Below are 17559 nucleotides of genomic sequence, written 5' to 3'. Positions count from 1 at the left end.
CTCCGACTCCAAGAAGCTCGCACTAGCCAGCGTCCAGGGCCTCGACCACGTCCGCAAGCTGATCATCCCCGACGCACTGGTCGGGCTTATTGGCGGCGGCGTGGGCAAAGTCGGCTCGGGCGTCGAAGCGCTCGGCGGCGTCTTGCCCGCCCTGCCCAGACTCGTCCGCTCATCGTCTTCCATCCTCCCTAAGCACAACAACGACGCCGATCACGCGCCGCCGCTGTCGACCACCACCGCGGCGGCCCCTTTCACCCGCGTCGTCGGCCTCCGTACTGCCACGGGCACAGCCACTGCGGGGGGGGGGGGGGGGGGGGGGGGGCTCGGTAGGCTCGGAGATCCAGAAACTCAAGAACGAGCTCGACTCCCTCGTCGCCTCTTGTTGTCCGCTCTGTGCGGGCGCCGTAAACGCTATCGACCGTCCGTTCGTTCAAGACGGAGAGCTCGAGATCTGAGGGTTACTTAGACTGCTCGAGTGAACTTTTTTTTAGGTGTGGTTGTTCTGCATTTGAGCAGTTGATCAGTATGAATCAAAAGAAGAAGAAACAAAAAGTGTGGGGATGGATAAAGAGGGCCCGTTGGGAACTCTCCTGGGCTTTCGAAGCACACTTCATCTAGCCTTGGATTGCTGCCTTTTGTGGCTTTTTTGAGGCCTGATGAGCACGAAGTTTTTCATTACGCGGAGACCCGATAAATGAAAAGCTGTCTATATTTCTATGGTTGTTTTACAAGTTGCGTATAAACAATTAACTAAATCTGAAGCATGAGATGCACATGAGGGAAGGCGGGGGACGGATGCGAACTTTTCCTGTTGAGTAGGCTAAGGCGGTCATGGTGAGTTATGTGTTGGTTGGTGTTGCGTGAAGGGACCCGAACCACGGGTGTCTAGACTGCGTAATGTGGCCTATTGTGGCACATCAGTGGCGTCACGCTGGCGTCCTGTACCGTCACCATGGCACCCAGGTAACATCAGCCGACCAAGCCTCATGCCTGGGCACTCGCATTGGTGCCAGGCTCCAGGTTACATAGCAATTGTTTAACGGTCGCTAACCTGAGACGAAGTTCAGGGCGCTCCCGCAAGGACGCGGGGTCACCTGCCCACCCGGCCCTCCGATCGAGAGCCTTATAATAGTTAGCAATTTAAGCGGGCGGTTCGCTTGCCCGGCGACATGTGCCGGACGAACGTGGAAGAACGCGTTTGACGCAGGTAACCCGGGTCCCGGACTCTTGCTATGTTGTAACCACTATTGCGAAGGTTGAGATGAAACCATCAGGGTCCAGGGAGCAGAAGGACCTGTATTCTGCGGTGACCGACCAGATTTTTCTTGGCCCATGTATTCGGAAGTTGGATGCCAACGCAAGCTTTTCCGGCCAAGCTCCCATCTTGACCAGACAGCCAGCAGACTATAAATAGGAGATGATTGGTCCGTCTCTGCTTCACTCAGCCCACCTCATCAGCGCCTTCAATCCTCATCACGCTAACATCTTACAGCTTGAAAGCCAGCCTTTGGCTCTAGATCACGCCCATCCGTTGCCCATAGTTCTGCCCCCTTTCTTTGCCGAAATCTGATTGCCCCCTTTCCCTCAACCGCGCTCCCGTTACCTTTGCCGAATACCTATTGATTCGTTTTTCTCGACCGCACAATGCACTTTTCCACATCATCAGTCATCGTTGTCACCATGGCCCTAGTTTGCCAGCTCTCAAAGGCGGCATCTACTCCTCCAAACAAAGACACCACAGTCGTATTCACATGTGCCCCAAACACCCTGGCAGCATGCGTCTCAGTTCTCAACCACGACGGTCATATGAAAACTTTGTCATTTACCTGTGAGTATTGTCTTCCTCTTTGCAACTGTCTATAAGCATGCATAGTGAGCTATTGACTCATTCTGCTTTCTTGGAATCGCATGGGTTGAATCTGGAAAAATCAGTTCTTCCCGCGAACAAGGTCGTAGATCCGAAGATCCAAGATCCGACCAAAAATATTTTGGGGTACAACTGCATCGACTCATACATGGAGGCAAACTACTGCTGCAAGCCGGGTTCGGTAACCTTTGACACCAACACAGTGGGTACCCAGTTTCGTAAAATGTATTGAGATTTTCGCGGCCGCTTGCCTAATCAACCATCATATCTTCCCCGTGATTTTGGATACCTTCAAATCCTACAGAATGTAAGCATTCCGTGTCGCATAATCCTCTTCAAGTTGCTTTGATGACTGATTCCCTTTCCTCACTATTTCCGATGAGATATTCTATAGAAAGCAGTCGTAGTCCAAGCCGGCGATGTGTCTAAAAACTGCCACCTCAGGGCTTCAATCACTCATTAAAGCCGAAGCCCCCGCGCAGGACCGTTTCATTTTTTTTCTTTGGTTCTTTCACTCGTTATGTGATTAAATGGACACCAGCACAAGCAGCCTTTGTATATCATGTTGCCAACAATCAGCCTTGTCTCCCAATGTAGTTGTGCCCACATGTTGTCTTTTGATTAACGTAAAAACATTTATGGTGTTCAAAATTGCATATGTCACTGTTTACATAAAATCATGAAGCCAATTTTGGCTGGGAGATGTCAGTGTGCATAAAACTTAAAGTGACATCTCCCAGCCAAAATTGCAGTTTATGATTTTATGCAAAAAAATCTTATGCAATTTTGAACACCATAATTACATAAAATCACAGCGGCATAGCCCACCATTTTGGCAGGGCGTCATAAATATATGATTTTATGTTGCTTAGGCAAAAGTGAGAGCCCCATTTAACCTTCCCCCAATACCATATTCACACAACTCATCACACAAACCGGTAACACAACAATCACCTCCTCCAACCGGCCAACCACAGCCATGCCACACCACTTGGAGCGCAAATCACTCATCTGAGACCTTTAGAAGGTGAGGACTTTAGTGAGGAATCATGTGTTACAACACCTAGACGGGTTCATGGGGGCTGCATCCGCAGTGACTGCGCCTGAATTTGTCTGGGTGTTGCACGGGAAAATGTGACACTTCACTCTTCAAAGTGTCAGCTCATCCTTGTCTCCTGCTTCACAAGGCTACGACTCAACAAGCAGATCTACCAAACTATTGTAACCAGCCAACACTTCCCCTTGTTCTGTATCATCATCCTGGGACTCCTTGAACACGTCGAAGGTCCCAATCAAGATCTAGTTATATCTCTTGTCCTCATCTTACTCTTACGTTTCCAATCCAGGAACAGATTTCAGCTCTTACAATTTTGACGTTGCTTGTGGGAGGCTCAAATAACACACTTGCAGGTGGAGGGAATACAATGGCTAATTAAAATTGTCTGCACCCGCCGCTACTTGGAACCTAGTGTTCTTGGTCCCCGTCCTGGTAGACGGAAAAGTGGCAAAATAAAAGTTTTTTCTAAACCATATAACTACTCATACTAGGCCTCAAGATACCATTGAATGGAGCCCAGAAATGGATTCCACGGCCAATTTCACCTCTATTCACCCCTGGAAGCACCCTTGGACCCCCTATAGTGTGGAAGTTACACCTCTTGGACACCTATCACACGGCCAGCCCCAGTAACCCAGCTGTCACCTGTCCCTCACTCCAATTTTCACATTAATATGCTTATACACATCACAGGATATGTTGGAATAATCCGCGCGCGTGCGCTCGCCAGAGCTCCTGCTCCCACTTGACCATTTGCTCGCGGCTCATCCGCCCAAACTATCCGCTCAACAACCTCCTCAAACACAACAACATCCTCAAACTCGTCTCAACCCTCAGTCGACCAACTCGTCTCATCCACAAACATGTCTCAGCCACAAGCCTCAACCACAATCCAGCCGCCAACAACAGAAACCACAAGTCGGCCACTCTCAAGATGACTATAAAAGACCTCCTTCCCTCGACTCAACTTCTCCCTCAGCAGACTTCATCAACTCCAAACTTGACCCACATTCAGCCTCAACTGCTCGGCCTCCGCTCCATCTCAACCTCAAAAACTCCACCAACATTCCCGTCCTCAATCTCTCCATTCGACTTTGACTCTTCCCTTCCTTCTTCCTCTACACACTTTCCCTATTCTCTCTTATAATGCAATCCAATTGTCACCGACATCACCTCGAATCATCGTCTTTGACTCAACCTCTCATCCTTGTTGCTCCGATCTACTCACTAGAATTCATCAATTGGCTTCTTCCAATTTGGTGAGAAAAAACAACAACAACTCCTCAAAATTCAACAGCTTTTCTTGTCACCGTCAACCTAACCTTTTTGTTATTTCCAATAGCGTTTACTATTCTTCCTTGTTTGATCTAATCTACCTCAGTCTGTCTGTCTTGATCCCATCTAAAACTCACTCCAATCGCGGTATGCCTCTCTCATCTAAAAACGATCTTGTCACTCCACTGTTAATCTAACTTTGTATTGCTTTAGTCCTGGTTCTAGTTTCAATAATAAAAACTGCTTTCCTTCAGGATAAAAATATAAATCTCCCCATCAGGCTACACTGATTACATAGTATCAACACTCTTTCATATACATATTATGGCATCATTCACACTGGGTCTGCAGCCTCAGACCAACGCTGAAATAAGTATGATACATGGAGCGTATCTAGAGATGGCTCCGTCACACCCGGGTACCCGCGGCCTGTTTTGACTGGATCCTGACATCCGCACCCGCATCCGCACTCGTTGGCGGGTACCCGCCGGCCTGGGTGGGTACCCGCGCGGATACCCGCCCCTTGAAACTCATCTCGGCGACCGGAAGGGACCCCTTTTGGTCGAAGAGGACCTCGGCGACCAGAAGGAAGCCGTTCTGGTTGCAATAAGACCTCTGCGACGAGGAGGTTTCCTTCTGGTCGCCGAGGTAACTTTGACGACCAGGAGGTTTCCTTCTGGTCGCCAAGGTAACTTCAACTTTGTACTTCAAGCTGAACTCGGGCAAACTCGTAGGGGCTCTAACAACCCATGTTGACGACCTAGCCATTGTTGGCGAGTCGATTTTTGTCGATTCAGTCATCTCAGCGGTAGGCAAGCGGTTCAAGATTGGGGCTGATGAGGAGCTTAGTCACTTTCTTTCTCTGAAGATATCCCAAGAAATCCCAAACAAACTCATCTATCTAAACCAAGCTCATTACATCGCTGAAGTCTGCAATAGATTCCTGGAAGGCAAACATGTATCTGTCTCTACTCCTACGGATGTTAACTTCAAGAATCTCAAACATTGCTCCCCTTCCGACCCGCCCTCCCCTGGACCGTACCCTCAGCTAATTGGATCACTCCTCTGGGTTTCTCAATGCACAAGACCGGACATCTTGTTTGCGGTCAATCGTCTCTCTCAATACCTACGGGATCCCTCAGACGCTCACTGGTATGCCGGCCTCAGGATTCTCAACTACCTGGTCACAAAAAAAGATTTGCGCCTCCGACTTGGAGGAGAACTGGTCCTGGCAGGCTACTCGGACTCAGACTGGGCAGAGGACCGAGATGATTGACACTCCACGTGAGCGTACACCTACCGCATAGGCGACGGCGCTATTTCCTGGAAATCCCGCAAGCAAGCAACAGTTTCTCTATCCAGCACGGAGGCCAAGTATAAGGCCCTCTCCGACTCTTGCAAGGAGGGCCTCTGGCTCCAACACCTACTCACCAAACTGCGTCTCCGCCCAGACACAGCCATCCCTCTACACGTCGATAATGAAGGCCCAAAGCTCTTGCGAAGAACCCTGCTCAATACGCGCGAACCAAACATATTCACGCGCGGTACCACTTCATCCGCGAGTGCGTACAGGACGGTGATATCTCACTCCTTCATGTCTCAACAAAAGACATGTTAGCCGATATGCTAACAAAACCGCTTCCCAGGGTCACACTTGAAAAACATTGTACAGTATTTGGCATTGTTTAACATCCCTTCATCCATTTCAGTCATTTCAGTTTCCCGTATTCCCTCTTATTTTCTGTCCCTCACTTTCTTTCCCCTTCTCTCTTCTCCCATCCTTTCCCTCTTGTCTTCTATCTTTGTTCTTTCTTTATCTACTGTTCCATGTCTACAGCAAGGGGGGGTGTTGAGCTAGTCATCTAGGTTTATTTCTCTTTGTGCTCTTTTCCGCTTATGTATGCTTTACACATGTCACAGATTCCTTTGTATACCTGAGGCAGCGGGCGTGGAAGGACTCTCTCCTCATCCTTCCACACCTCTTCAACACTTGCCTGGCATCGTGCCCGCTGCTCTCAGGTACTGTCATTTGTTTCTTTCTTTGTTTCTCTTTCTCATCTGTGTGTTTCTTTCTCCTTTTTCCATGTGCAATGATACTCATCCTTCCACACCTCTTTGACACTCGCCCGGCATCGTGCCCGCTGCTCTCAGCTTCTGTCTTGCTTATCACAAGGCTGTAAAACCTTGGCAACCGGAAGGGATCAGGCCTTCCGGTTGAAGCGGTGGGCGGGTGTGGGTTGAATTATCCGGGTACCCGCCCACTTTTTCCCGGAATCTCAGACATCCGCACTCGCACCTGCACCCGCTGGCGGGTATCCGCCAGCGGATAGCAGGTACCCGCAATGGGCTTGCCGGGGCCATCTCTAGTAGAGACTGTACAACCAATATTCCAGGTATGTCAAGTTCTCTTTGCTTAGGCGCCTTTGGACATTGACAATTTACGTCCCGCAAAATATTGTCTGAGGCCTTCTTGAATGTCCACATCCACTCAGGTGATGTTATTTTTGCAATGATCCGCCGGTTCTTGAAAAACTTAAGCAGATCAATAGCTTGCTGGAAGGCGTCAAGGAGGGAGGAAGAAAAATTTGAAAGGTCCCAGGCCAGTTTGTCTTGGTTCAGAAATGGCCCAGTGGTAGGAATTGGAATCAATATTGGCGGGCAAGTGGCTCTCTTGGGCAGCGATTGAAGGGATTTTGCAAAAGCTAAATTGGTCACCAACGGCTCGTCAGCAACAAGACCTGCTCCGGCTAGATCCGGCACATGGCGCTGGCACTGGGGCTTGTTGATCCGCCGCTTCTTTGATTGCCAGGCATCTCCGATTATTGATAGCTCTGTGACAGCCCATGCAACTGGTGATGTCTCCCGCCAGAAAGAAGTGTCCAGCACCCAGTTGTCAAGGTTTATATCCGGCCGAGCTTGCAGGGGCGGCCTCTCAACAAACTGGGTCGCGTTCTCAACAACTAGCATCTTGAACTGTTTGGCAGGATAATACATATGCTTACAGGCGCTCCCGTAGCGCACAAAATGCGGGCAGGTGCAGCTTCTGAGTCGCACATTCCCATCTTTGTCGGCCGGTGTGTACCGCACCATGTAGATAGTTGTTGTAGGTGCTGTGAATGAACAGATAAAAAACTGCAGAAATCACATGTACAAATATGTCAGCATGCATGCTGTGGCGTTGAGCAAAAAATCCCAAGCTAGCTTACATGAGTAGGAAAGCGTGTGATGTCAATCCCAAGCAAGTCCATAATTACTGGGCTGTATCCATTGGCCTTTGCTTTTGCACTGGACTGAGACTTGTTTGTCCTTTGCCATTTGATGCCATCAGCTACCTGAATGTGGGTGACGAGGTACGTGGTTTGGACATGATCAGCGAGAGCTTGAACAACTTCGTCAATTTGGCGGCGTCCCTCCTTATTGCCAATTTAATACGTCTTGAGGATCTTGTGCCAAGATTCGACACAATTGTTGGTGTGTATCCCCTGATGAGGTGTCTGCAAAGCAAGATAATTGCGTGATTAGTGCGCCGCAAACTGTTCTCCTAGAAACTGAAAGGCCAAGATTACCTGCCAATCAATAAGCCATGGCCCAATGAATAATGTTGATGGCCCATTTAGATTGAACGTAGTCGACAAAAGAGGTACTAACAGTTGACCATTTGCCATAAAATATCAACAACTTGCCTTCCGGGTCGGTCAGGTCATACAAGATAACCCGGAAATCAGCCAACTCTTTGTCTGATTGGTCCTGAAGGTAAAACTGCGCCCGATTTTTGAAGGCTTTGAGCACATGGAATATGCACCAATATTGGCTTGGTGCGTGTTCGCCAAGGTTCAGGTATACCAATTGGTGTGGTGCTCCATTCCAAACCATAAGTAGTATTTTATTATCTTCTTTTACATATATTCATCATTACACTGCCTATTATTCCAAACTCCTTCACAAATACCTCATTATTATTGCATATTCAGATTCTACGCATCATTTCACCTATAGTCACTCATACATAGTACCCCTTTATTTCCAATGGTTCAAAAGTTATAGAGGATATAAGACTTACAGAAAACCGACAGTCTTCATTAGTTACAATACTCATTTCATTAGTAACTTACTTGGATCCTTACATTGCATTCTTTTCACAGATATTTTATCACATAATAAACTCTTTACATACATTACTCATTATGTACTATGCCTATTGTACAGTGGGTCATCTAATGTTTTTGGCACCACATTTTTGAATGCAGAAGCTCAGGCCACAGCCCTTAAGTCATGAGATTGGCTACAGGGGTGGAAAATAAGTTTCTAAGAATGATTATGAAATAAAAAATAATAAAAAATAAAAAAGGGTCTTGGAAAAACGACTCCCAAGTTTTGGGAAAACGACTCCCATACGTCCGCGCGACTATTTTTTGACCAGCGCTTGATGTCGGCCTAGACCCTTTTTTTTGGGTACGGCTTTTTTGGGAGTTGTTGACCCCAAAAAAAATTCTTTTGGGAGTCGTCCCCACTAATTTTTATGAATATTTCTAATATTTTTTTCTTGGGGGGTTTGGGAGTCGTTCACCCAAAACAAGTGCCCCCTGCGTTATTTTGGGAGCTGACCGCGGGGGCCACGGAAGCCCCCAGGGAGTCTTGATGACTCCCCTTGACAACTCCCCTTTGAGCCCCCCACCCATCACACACGTCACACACCACAACCACCACACCAACCGCCCGATCACCGCCCACCCGTCCACCCCAACCGCCCGATTGATCAAACGAAAAGAAATGTTTAACCTAGCCGCCCCTGCCGCCGTCCAGGACCAGGACTCCCAGGCCCCTGTCGCCGCCATGGAGCACGCCGAGCCCCCTATGGCCGCCGTTGAGCACGCCGAGCCCCCTGTCGCCGCCATCGAGTACGCCAAGGCCCCAGTGCCTGGCAAGCACACCGAGCCCCCAGTGACAGGCGAGCACAAGCACAACAAGCCCCCAGTGGCTGGTGAGCACGCCAAGGAAACCCCAGCCGCAGGGCCAGGTAAGCCCCCTGTCAGCCACAGAGTACATGTCACAGTACCTTACACGTACTGAAGAAATGTGAGCTCCGACTTGGAGAGAGGAGAGAACAGTGGCCTGAGGAAAAAAGCTCAAGGCCAGGTTTTGAGAAAAAAGGAAGCCCAAAAAGAGGGCTAGTCTGCTAATTTGTGGGAGGAAAAAGGCTCCGCACTACAAGAGACTCTTTGGTCTCAGGGAAAAGGCGCAGAGAGCTTATGATTCTTTCTTCTATCTATGCTAGTGATATATAACCTATTACAACTAGGGGCCAGGTTGTGGGACAGAAAATGAAATGCATATGCATCTGCAGGGAAAGGAAAGAGTGTGACAGATGGAGGAGCGGAGAAGGAAGAGAACAAGCTGTGAAATTCCAACACGTACCAAGTACCTGCAATTGTTCACATTACATATAGTACATTCCTTTTTACACCTTTATTACATATGTATATCATTAGATACAAGCTTAAGAATGTGCTCCTGTTATACATTACATTACAGATAACCATAGTTAAATACAGTTACCATAATGTACTGTTGTTATGAGGGTTAAGTTACGTGCAACAGTAAGATTACAATACATTGTAATATTACTGTACACGTGAAATACCCAAGACAGGCATCACTCATTTATCCCTGTTACGCCTCAGTCCCCATTTACATAATATATTGGTTATGATATAAATACATAAACAATACATGATGTAATCCAATTCAAAGAGCACTGAATGGAATAACTGATTGGTTATGATCAGCTAGTGTGCACAGCTACTAGGATCAGTACTGATCATTACACTTCCCTGATCATTTCCAATGTTGATCCTCATGAGGATCTGCTTCCCTTGAGCGCTTCCAGTTCACCCCTGGTCCTGAAGCGCCTCCAAGCGCCTCATGTTCCCTCCTGCTCTTTTCCCCTCTTTATAAACACACCCCCCAGGACTGTTTATCCCTCAGAATATTATTATAGCAAGGTTTAACACATACATAGTTAAACAGTGCCTTCATTCTCACCCATCTTTCAATTCAGGAATAACATCAACTCTTGATTACCCTTACCTTTCTGTAGGTAAAACCACGAACCCAAGTTGAGTTATTCCTTGGATGCCTATTAACACCCTGTGTTGATCTGGATGCGCCTTAATTGAGAAAGCCTCTCAGTCTAGATTACTGATAGAGTGAAACCTTTTACAGGTCTTACCACGAACCCATTGGCCCATCCTTGGAATCTTACACCATCATCTTGATAGTAACAACCCTCTCAGACACGGTTAGTTACATACAGGCTGACACCCCCTCCCCTGCCGGCTCCCTCCCATCCAAAATGGAGGCATTGAGCCCCCAACACCCTTGTTCCTGCCCTCGATCCAGGTGCCAATCAAGACGCCGCCAAAGGCCCCGCAAACGGGTCTGGCATTGACACCAACTCCCTTGCAATTGCGGCCCAGGACCACGCAGCTACCCTGGCCATTCTAGACCCCCAAGGAGCCATCCTAGCCAGTGGTGCTCAAGGTCTAGCCCCCGCCTACGCTTCCAACTCCCGTGAACCTGTTGACTCCCAACGTCCCGCAGCCGCCAACTCCCAACCTCCCGCAGCCGCTGACTCCCAAACGGCAGCCGCCAACTCCCAGGCCATTGCCGCCGTCGAAGCCTGCATTCAGACCACTGAAGCCCTTCAAGAAGTCACCCTAGACCCCCTCCTCCTTCAAATTACTCAAGAAATTTCCAAACAAAATCTAGAAAACCAAATCCACGAAGAAAATGAGGAAGAAGTTGAAGATTATAGCTTAGCTAATCCAGACGAGAAAAAGACACTTGGGGAATATGCAGAGCTAGATAGAGAAGAGAAAACAATTGAGGATTGTATAGTAATGTTAGAATTAGATGAAGATAATACTAACAATGATCCAAACTCTGGAACCATTCCAACTGAAAAAAACCCAGAAGAAATCAAGAAAATACTTGAGAAAATTGCTGAAGAGAGAACTGAGAAGGAGCTCAAAGAAATGGAACTTGAGAACAAGAATCAACCAGATGATGAAGACTCAGTAAATGAAGAAGTAGAAAGGACAATCTACGACAACATTCCTGCGCCGCCAGCTGGAAATTATGACGATGTTGAATCAGTTAAGGAGGCCATCCAAGAAGTTGCTTGTGCGCATGGCTATGGGATATTGGTCAAACGCTCTGTTCCTGGAAAGAGTGTCCATTTTAAATGTGTCAGGTCTGTTATTTCCCACTTCTTTTTCATTCTTCTGTTACTTTTGACTGACATTAAATCCACATTGAAATGATACAGAGGAGGTGATCCTGCGAAAAACAAACGTAAAGGTGATACTCGTGAAAATATATCATCTCGATTGATTGGTACAACCAGAAGAAGAACGGCCACTGGAAATTCACAGTCTCCAACTCGACTCATACTCACCGCCCCACCGCCGCCGTCACCCACACTGTTCACCGTAAGCTCAGCAACACTCTCTACAAGGAAATGAAAAGACTTGGCGAGGCTGGATTGCGACCGGCACAAATACTTGAATGCCTCAAGAAGCTGCACCCTGACAAGACAATCCTGGCCACAATTGATACGATTTACTCAGCACGAAAGCGGGCTGCGCAAGAGATGTTGCAAGGAATCAGTCCCATCATTCACCTGAATGAAATTCTGGCTGGAACCAATTTCACAACAATGACAAAGGTCAACAAATCTGGCGAGCTCAAGGGCATTTTTTTCTGTCATTCCCTCTCTGTTAAGCTTCTCCATCAGTACCATTTGATCCTTTTCCTCGACTGTACGTACAAGACAAATAAGTATTGGATGCCTCTCCTCCACATCACTGGTGTCACTGGAGCCAACAAGTCTTTCAGTTTGGCATTCTGATTTCTTGCCAAAGAGACACAAGATTATTACAACTGGGCGCTCGAATCCCTCCTGACAGTTTTCACCTCGAACAAGATTCCCCTTCCTGCTGTTGTTCTGACCAACCAAGAAGAAGCTTTCATCTCCTCTTTCCAGTCCAATTTTCCGGATTTGACTCACATGCTTTGCACTTGGCACATACAGAAGAATTTGGTCTCCAATGGCGCAAAACACATCAAGAACAAGGCAAAGGAGTTCAAAATGCTTCAACACTGGAGCAACTTAATCAAGATGACTATTCCAGGCGATTTCTGTTCAAGCTTCAGTCGGTTTTGCGAAGGTTTTGGAGATTATATGATTTAGACATGGCTTCCGGTGTGTGAAAAGTATGCTAACGCTTGGACAAAGGATATACCTCATTTCGACCATCGGACGACATCTTGAATTGAATCATCGCATGCTTTCATCAAATCTTATCTCCTGGGCCCCAACAATTCTTTTGCCGCCGTCATCAAGTTAATCACGAATGCGCTTGAAGCTCAATCCCACAAAATCTCCGCGGCGCATCACAAGGAGAAGATTAGAAGCCTTCAATCAATAGGGAATATTTTCTTGCTCTGTCACGGCCGGATCACCCACTTTGCTCTCCAGAAGGCGCAGGATAATCTGAGAGCAAGTGTTGACCTGGAGAATTGGCACAGGTGCAACGGGTGTTATGAAAACCGGATGGGAATTCCTTGTAAGCATACACTCCGGCAGCGCTCAATGGATGGCAAGAAGATAATTCCCAAGGATTTTCATGTCCAGTGGCACATGAAGGTAAGATCTGTTTTTTTTTTTATCTTTTTGTCATGTGGGGGGGCCTTGGATGGCCGGATTTTGTGGACAACTCCCGTTTTTGCTATGACGACTCCCGTTTCTTGGCAGACGACTCCCATTTTTCTCCAACGACTCCCGTTTACCCCCGCGCGCCCCAGGGACAGGAACGACTCCCATTTTCTGTCCGTGCGGCATGCCAATTGGGATAACAACTCCCAACAACTCCCAAATCGCCAAGCCGCGGAGCCTTGATTGGAAGAACGACTCCCATCAACTCCCATTTGTCCGGCCATTGCCACCGCCCCTCTGCCACACCTCCCTCCAATTTTTAACCTCCCCTGCGCCATTCCCTTACTAACTACAATCTTTTCATTCCCCCCAGGATCTTCATGCTCTTGACACCAACGCTGATCTCACCCAAATCGAGCAAGTTGCCCGGATCCACAAAAGGCTTCTACCAATGAATCCCGAGCAGAGGGCGGCCCAGTTACAAGCTATCAACAGCCTATTGGAAGGCTCTGGAACCGTTGTGACAATCCAGGAACCAACACAAGCTCAGGCCACCCGTGGACGTCCAAAAGGCGCGCCAAACAAACCAAAAACTACAAAAAGGGACCCCTCTGCCTTTGAACACGTTGAAAATACAAGGAAGAATGAAGAAGGAGTGATGATGAAGTCCAAGAAACAGAAGCTAGCAGAAACCAGAAAAGCGGAGAAGGAAGAAATGAAACAAATGAAGAAAGAAGAGAAGGAGCAACAAAAAAGGAAGAAAGAAGAGGAGAAGAAGAAGAAGGAACCAGCACCCAAGAAGAGGAAACTCCCGGCCCAAAAGTCAAATACCGCCAAGAACGTCGCTCAGTCTCCTTCTCCAACTCCTTCTTTGTTGCCGTCTCCATCACCATCACCCTCTTCACCTGCGCTTCCTCCTCCTCCGCCGCCAAAAGCCCAAGTCCCGACAAAGCGCTTCAAACCGGTCCGCGTCACACCTAAGAAGCCAGCTTCCCCTTCCCCCCTGTGAACTACGCCTCCTCTGCCGTCGCCCCTCCGCTGCAACGTACGTCCCGCGCCGCTGGGAAGATGCAAGCTCCGCCTTCCCCTTCCCCTCCTTTGCAATCAACCCCGTCTGCCCCCGCGCCTCCGCAGCAACGTCCGACCCGCGCCACCGCTAAGAAGCCAGCTCCACCTTCCCCTCCTGCTCAATTAACCTCGTCTGCTCCCACCCCTCCACCAAAATCGAGCCGGGTACCTCCTCCGCGAGCCGTGCGAGCCACGCAAGTCCCTCCACCGCCAACAGCTCCAGTCCCTCCACCACCAACAGCACCAGTCCCTCCACCACCAACAGCACCAGTCCCCCCACCACCATCCAAAGAACCAGTTGACCGACCAAATTGGCTCAATCAACTCCCAGTCATCATCAGAACCTCAGTCAAGCGGATACTTGATGCCGAGTCAGATGGCCATTGTGGATTTCGCGCGGTGGCATGTTGCTTGGGGAATGGTCAGGGCGCTTGGAGTGCAGTCCAAGAATCTCTAGCCAACAAAATCAGAAAACGAGGCGAGTTGTACGTGAAGTTGGGACATTTTCACAACATCAAGTCGACTCTGGCCAGAATAAACTTTTCCGGTACCAAAGGTTGCAGTATGGCTCATTGGATGGCGATGCCCTCCTCCAGCAAAGCACTGGCCAACACTTTCCAACGGCCAGTTTTTTATTTCACTGAAGACTGGTCTCAAACTTTCCTTCCCTCCTTCTGCCCTCCTAACAAAAACCCCCCAATCTTCTTGGCTTTCATCCGGCGACTCAATCACTTTGTGGCCCTAGAACTATCCTCCCCTGACGTCTTCCCTGCCCCTTCCCTACAAAAAGAGCTGGAAGCTAAATGCCAACCCAGAGGCACGAGGTTGGGAGGCAAGATACTCTGATTGTTTTGCTCAAACAGGTGGAAAAAAGCTCCTCTTTCCTGATAAGAATGGTAAATTTTACTAGTATTTCCATTTGTAGTTTTCATGTATTGGTGGTTGTTCTAGTCTTTTTTGAATAAATATTGTGATTATTCCTCTCTAGTATTTTTTGAATAAACACTGTTTATATTTTCTTGTCCTTATTATTTCTGGCAGCTCTGAGAGTTTGTGTCATCAAACATGAGGTACAAATTGTGCGCTGGTAGGGAGCATGTCTATTGTGGAGCTGCACCCCTCATATCTCATGTTCTGATGGCACACTAATGCCACAAAACTTATAGCGCAGAGGAGTTACAGTCTTGAAATATCCCTGAAAACGTTAGACTTTTTGGGTGTGTAACACAAAAGTTACACAGTTAGCAGTCATTTCCTACTGAGCATTCGGAATGCCCCTGATGTGTCATGTTCTGATGGAACAATAATGCCAGAAATTTTATATCACAGATTTTATGCAGTCTTGAGATATCCCTGAAATTTGTGGACATTTTGGGTGTGTAACGCAAAAGTTACACAGTCAGCAGTTATTTTCCTACTAATTTTGGCGCACATCCCTTATGTCTCATTTTCTGATGGGACAATACTGCTAAAACTTTCAGTATTGTCTTTTCATGTATGTTTCTCTGTGCTCTCAAATTTTTATGTCTCTAGTATGTGGAACAAAAAAGTTATATATATTAAAAATCGGACCTACTTCGCGCAGCAGCAAAAAACTCTTCGCGCACAGAATCGACCGTCCCCTGAGGTCAAGCCCGCTGTGCGCGCAAGCCAAAAAATTCTTCGCGCACAGCGACTTCCCCCGAAAGAAGGAGGGGATTTTTCTCAAAGAAAAATTGATTAATCAAAAGAGGGGGTCTTAACTGCCCTCTCCAAAAAATATTGGATTTTTTGAAGGTGTCCTTGTGATGCAAAAGAAAAAAAATCATAATATTAATCCAAAAAAAAGGCACCCGCTACCCCGATAGCCCACCCCGGGGCCTTTGTACCTGCTCAAACTCAAGTGGTCGGGTACCCAGCCCCTCGAAAAGAAAGTTCGAGGGGCAGCAGCTCCGGGCCCGGCTATCCCCCAGCCGCGTGCCGATGGCCGGCACAGGCCATCGAGCGGAGTTACACACTCCCCCAATGACTGGCCAGCACCTGTGTGCATGTGGCACAAATTGCCGGTCATCAAGGGGGTGTTCAATCGGACCCGGTCATCGAGGGAAGTATGTACTCCTCTTGATGACCGGCACGGACCCGGTCATCAAGAGGAGTGAACACCCCCTCAATGACCGGAACGGACCCGGTCATCAAGAGGAGTACATACTTCCCTCGGTGAACGGGTCCGTTCCGGTTCACCTCGATCAAGAGGAGTGAACACCCCCTCAATGACCGGGCCCGTTCCGGTCATCGAGGGGAGTGTTCACTCCTCTCAACGACCGGAGCAACCAGGTCACCAAGAGGAGCACGTACTCCTCCGAGAATGCCCGGCACGTTCCGGTCATCAAGAGGAGTACACCCTCGATGACCCAATTGCTCCGGTCATCAAGAGGAGTGAACACTTCCCTCAATGACCAGAACGGACCCGGTCATTGAGGAAAGTATGTACTCCTCTCAATGACCGGCACGGACCCGGTCATTGAGAGGAGTGAACACCCCCCTCGATGACCGGAACGGACTCGGTCATCAAGGGAAGGATTTATTCCTCTCGATGACCGGAATGTTCCGGTCATCGAGAGAGATGTACGTACTCCCCTTGACGGCCCAGTTGCTCAGGTTGTCGAGAGGAGTGAACACTCCCCTCGTGACCGGAACGTCATCGAGGGAAGTTTGTACTCCTGTCAATGACCGAAACAGAGTGGCCATCGAGAGGAGTACATGATCCCCTCAATGACCGGTAGTCTGTGCTGGCCAGTAATCGGGGAGCGTGTAACTCCGCTTGATGGCCTGTGCCGGCCATCGGCACGGCACGGCGGCTGGGAGTTAGCCGGAGCTGCTGCCCCTCAAACTTTCTTTTCGAGGGGCTGCATACCCGACCGCTGAGTTTTGGCAGGTCAAAATTCCCCGGGGTGGGTTATCGGGGCAGGGGGAGCTTATTTTTTGGATTAATATTATAAAAAAATTTACATGTTGGAGGAAACCTTCAAAAAATCCAAGATTTTTTGGAGGGGGCAAGCAAGACCCCCTCTTTTGATCCATCAAAAAAAATTCAGAAAAACTCCCTCCTTCTTTTGGGGGAAGTTGCTGTGCGCAAAGTATTTTTTGGCTTGCGCGCACAGCGGGCTTGACGTCGGGGGACGGTCCATTCTGTGCGCAAAGAGTTTTTCGCTGCTGCGCGAAGTAGGTCCGTTTTTCAATTTCTTGCAAATTCCTCAGAATGTTCATTACTGTTCAAACCAAGGGGGGGAAATTAGAGAGAAAAGTATGGCATACAACAAGAATGATAAAGAATGAAAATTTTTGAAACCATTTTCAATGATTTTTTGGGTGGATGGGTTATCAACCAATTTCATTTGAACTCAGGGACTGTAGCCCAAATCACCACTAATTTGACTCAATTTATTTTATCCAATAAAAATCATTGGACCTACTTTGCGCAGCAGCAAAATACTCTTCGCGCACAGAATCAACCGTCCCCTGACGTCAAGCCCGCTGTGCACGCAAGCCGAAAAATACTTTGCGCACAGCGACTTCCCCCAAAAGAAGGAAGGGATT

Source organism: Puccinia triticina, chromosome 5A (assembly GCF_026914185.1).
Source record: "Puccinia triticina chromosome 5A, complete sequence".
Classification (NCBI taxonomy): domain Eukaryota; kingdom Fungi; phylum Basidiomycota; class Pucciniomycetes; order Pucciniales; family Pucciniaceae; genus Puccinia; species Puccinia triticina.
Note: the sequence above shows the minus strand (reverse complement) of the source record.